This window comes from Triticum aestivum, chromosome 3B (assembly GCF_018294505.1).
Source record: "Triticum aestivum cultivar Chinese Spring chromosome 3B, IWGSC CS RefSeq v2.1, whole genome shotgun sequence".
Classification (NCBI taxonomy): domain Eukaryota; kingdom Viridiplantae; phylum Streptophyta; class Magnoliopsida; order Poales; family Poaceae; genus Triticum; species Triticum aestivum.
In genome coordinates, this window is record NC_057801.1 from 54,969,939 (window position 1) to 54,974,873 (window position 4,935).

General features: G+C 44.4%; 1 non-coding gene across 1 annotated transcript; it reads right to left on the reverse strand.

Annotated features, from left to right (window-relative positions):
- Positions 1 to 4,628: 4,628 nt before the first annotated feature.
- Positions 4,629 to 4,709, reverse strand: TRNAL-CAG (transfer RNA leucine (anticodon CAG)). The gene has a single exon. It is a non-coding gene; the product is annotated as a tRNA-Leu (tRNA).
- Between the last annotated feature and the right edge of the window lie 226 nt (positions 4,710 to 4,935).

Below are 4,935 nucleotides of genomic sequence, written 5' to 3' on the forward strand. Positions count from 1 at the left end.
CAGGGTGTGGGCCCCCTGGCCTTGATTCTTTCGCCAGTATTTTTTATATTTTCCAAAAGTTATCTCTATGGATTTTTAGGTCATTCCGAGAACTTTTGTTTTCTGCACAATAAACAACACCATGGCAGTTCTGCTGAAAATAGCGTCAGTCCGGGTTAGTTTCATTCAAATCATGCAAGTTAGAGTCCAAAACAAGGGCAAAAGTGTTTGGAAAAGTAGATACGTTGGAGACGTATCACATACCACATCACCTTGGTGGGAACCCTCTTCCTGGGGCGCTTGCTGTCAACATCACCAGGGTCATATTGTCTGATCTTATACCGGAATGCACCACATACCGGGCATGCGTTCAAATCCTCGTACGCACCGCGGTAGAGGATGCAGTCATTAGGGCATGCATGTATCTTCTGCACCTCCAATCCTAGAGGGCATACAACCTTCTTTGCTGCATACGTACTGTCAGGCAATTCATTTTCCTTTGGAAGCTTCTTCTTCAATATTTTCGGTAGCTTCTCAAATCCTTTGTCAGGCACACCATTCTGTGCCTTCCACTGCAGCAATTCCAGTACGGTACCGAGCTTTGTGTTGCCATCTTCGCAATTGGGGTACAACCCTTTTTTGTGATCCTCTAACATGCGATCGAACTTCAGCTCATCCTTACACTTTCACACTGTCTCTTTGCATCAACAATGACCCGGCGAAGATAATCATCGGGCACATCGTCTGGTTATCTTGATCTTCAGTTTCCCCCGTTGCAGCATATTCAGCTTCCCCCGTTGCAGCATCACCATATTCAGGGGGCACATAGTTGTCATCATCTTCTTCTTCTTTGTTGTCTTCCATCATAACCCCTCTTTCTCCGTGCTTGGTCCAAACATTATAGTGTGGCATGAAACCCTTATAAAGAAGGTGGGTGTGAAGGGTTTTCGAGTCAGAGTAAGACCTCGTATTCCCACATATAGGGCATGGACAACACATAAAACCATTCTGCTTGTTTACCTCAGCCACTACAAGAAAATTATTCACGCCCTTAATGTACTCAGAGGTGCGTCTGTTACCGTACATCCATTGTCGGTTCATCTCTGCGTACATCATAAATAGATAAGTGACCAAATTAATAGAAGTTCATCATCACATTAAACCCAAAGTACATACATAGTTCTCATTGAACAATATATAGCTCGCCGGAGCATCTAATTAAACCATACATTGAAACTATGTAAAACATTTAAATGCAACAACAAATGCGATCATAACCGCAACCAAGGTAACAATTGATCCAACGGCATAATGATACCAAGCCTCAGTATGAATGGCATATTATCTAATCCTTCTAATCTTCAAGTGCATTGCATCCATCTTGATCTTGTAATCATCGACGACATACGCAACATGCAACTCCAATATCATCTTCTCCTCCTCAATTTTTTTAATTTTTCCTTCAAGTAATTGTTTTCTTCTTCAACTAAATTTAACCTCTCGACAATAGGGTCAGTTGGAATTTCCGATTCACATACCTCCTAGATAAAAAAAATCTATGTCATGTTGCTCGGCATAATTGTCATAAACACTAAATGAAACTAATAGTTATAAAAGGAAATATATATACCACATCTGAATCATAGACAGGACGAGGGCCGATGGAGGCGGATACCAAAACCATCGCACTATATAATAACAAACAATAATAAGTAATAAAACTACACAAGTATCTACCTAAATCATACAAGTAAGAACTTTTTTCTTCTAGAAAGAAGATAAGATCAAGAGGTTCACCACGGTGGTGAAGGCGACGAGGTCGGCGCGGGCGATCAACGGCGGTGAGGACGGGGACGGGATAGGACGGACCGCCAAACCTAGACAAATCTCGAGGAAAATGGAGGTTGGATAAGGTGCTTCGAGAGGAGAAAGCTTAAGTGTGGCTCAGGCATTTCATGGAACACCTCATGTGCATAGGAGGTGAGCTAGAGCACAACACACCTCTCCCAAAAAAACAGAGCACTTCACTGCTCTGCTCGCGGGCAAGGAGTATATATAGGCATATCGTTGGTCCCGGTTCGTGACTGGAACCGGGACTAAAGGACACCCTTTGGTCTCGGTTCAAGCCACCAACTAGGACCAATGATGGTGGGCCAGGAGCGAGCCAAATTGGCCTCAGTTCGAGCCTCGAATCGGGATCAAAGGTGCCAGATGAACCGGGACCAATGCCCCACGATGGCCCGGCCGGCTCCCTGGCCTCACAAACCGAGACCTATGCCTCCATGGGTCCCGGTTCTAAGCTGAATCGGGACTAATGGGCTGACCAGGCCTGAACCAAAGCCCTGTTTTCTACTAGTGTCCCCTTCTCTGTCCCGATGGTACCTCTGTCTGCGTGCTTCTACTAGTCGACGGGCTTGAGAAGTTGTCACTTGGAGTGCTTCCACGCTTTCGAAGAGGGATACACTAGTGCTGGTCAGACACATGTTGTGCACAATGCTAGTGCACTTCGTTATGACGATCGCCTTCAACAAGTCCATCCTCAGGTACGTGAATCGTGTCATCTGCGGCTTCCTTTGGGTTGGCTAGAAGGACGCCCATGATGGCCATTGCTTGGTCAACTGGAAGAGGATGTGCCGGTCACTCTCGTTTGGTGAGCTCAAAGTCCCACACTATCTGATCCGATGCATCACCACAGGAAAAACATACGAAGCCGTGTACGAAACATACACAACAAAGCCCATTTTAACCACGACGAATTGTACGCCGAGTGTTACACTCGGTTATAGTTGACGGCTTACCATGTTTCAGCATAGGGGATGTAAGCCGAGTATAATACAGAGGCACCTGCGTTGATAGGAGATCACAACCGGCCACGTTGGTTGCCTACAAGCCTAGTGTTCACTAAGTCGTGTACAAGCACAGACACACGTTTTACTTATAAGCCGTGGAAGCAGCTTAGCCGTGTCATTATGTGAAGCATACAGCTTACAGATAAGCCGTGAACGTGTATGTAAGCCATGCACTCTGTTTAAGTATGACATAGACAAAATCGGATCGTGTGCTTCGAAAAAGAGTGGTCATGGCGGCAGCCACATCGAAACTATAGATGATAAACCATATGCTGTTGCGTAAGCTTTATTGTATTTGATTATTATATGGTTGTAAAATAATTGTTAAATATAATGAAAATTCCCATGCATATTTGCACGTTGATGTGTGTCTTCTCCATGTATGTTGCATGCTCAGGTGACATACTTATATGTTATAGCGTGGCTAACTATTTAGATGTATTCCCGCAAAAAAGGAACTATTTAGATGTAGGATATTCCATTGCTTTTTCTAAGCCAATATTGAAGATGATCTGGTATTGTGTTCCCTTCTCCAACCCTGAGCCAACCCTACCTTCATAGCTTTCCTTCCCATCACCGCCTCCGGTCCAGTGGCAATGGCCCTCGCCTCTCTTCTTCCTCCCCTCCTCTCCCCCGGAGATCCGGACCCTCCCTTTCCCGGCGAGCTCGCCAAGTTTGAATTGTCGTAATTTCGTGGAGCACTCTGCCTCACTTGTACTACTGAAAGTAATTCTGGGAATTCGGCACGTGAACCTACAGCTTTCCCAGAATTAGTAATTTTGAACTTTTTTTCTCCTGGCAGCTTGTTGGCACGTGAACCTACAGCTTGTCTTATTTTTTTAGGGAACTATAGATGATAAACCGTATGCTGTTGCGTAAGCTTTATTGTGTTTGATTATTATATGGTTGTAAAATAATTGTTAAATATAATAAAAATTCCCATGCATATTTGCACGTTGATGTGTGTCTTCTCCATGTATGTTGCATGCTCAGGTGACATACTTATATGTTATAGCGTGGCTAACTATTTAGATGTATTCCCGCAAAAAAGGAACTATTTAGATGTAGGATATTCCATTGCTTTTTCTAAGCCAATATTGAAGATGATCTGGTATTGTGTTCCCTTCTCCAACCCTGAGCCAACCCTACCTTCATAGCTTTCCTTCCCATCACCGCCTCCGCTCCAGTGGCAATGGCCCTCGCCTCTCTTCTTCCTCCCCTCCTCTCCCCCGGAGATCCGGACCCTCCCTTTCCCGGCGAGCTCGCCAAGTTTGAATCCTCGTAATTTCGTGGAGCACTCTGCCTCACTTGTACTACTGAAAGTAATTCTGGGAATTCGGCACGTGAACCTACAGCTTTCCCAGAATTAGTAATTTTGAACTTTTTTCCTCCTGGCAGCTTGTTGGCACGTGAACCTACAGCTTGTCTTATTTTTTTAGGGATAGCTACAGCTTGTCAGCTTCGTAATCTCCTACTGCCGAGTCCGTATATCCATCTGCTGTTACTGGATTCCATGTCTAATGTTTCTCTACAGACGGGTTCAGATGCTTTGTGGTTCAGTCTGAATTCTCTGTCTGCCGATCTTTATATGAAGCATGAACTAAGGCAACTCCACTGGACTCTGATTTGTTTATCAGTGCAACACACAGACTTTGGTTGGTTCGCGTCATACCCTATAAGCTAAGCTACTCCATTTGACCGTGTGTTCAGCAGCTTATGTCCTACACCTGTGGCTGTGGGGACGTAAAGTTAGAAGACGGATGGACTATTTAAACAAGAAAATGAAGAAAAAAAAATATATGTCAAGAGTGGGATTTGAACCCACGCCCTTTCGGACCAGTACCTGAAACCGGCGCCTTAGACCAACTCGGCCATCTTGACGTTTGATCGCAATGTCGACAAGAAATTACATATAATATAAGCTAGGTCTCAAACTCACGAATATCACTATGCTTTCGTTTTACTTTACATCTGATGTGGTTGAGTTATTTCCTTAGGTAAGGTTGCACAGTGAATGCAAAGATGTATACGTAATTTAGCAATTCCTTAGCATCATCCACAATCGTATCCTTCTCAAGCTTGGCATCGCCGGGTTGCGACTCCGGTC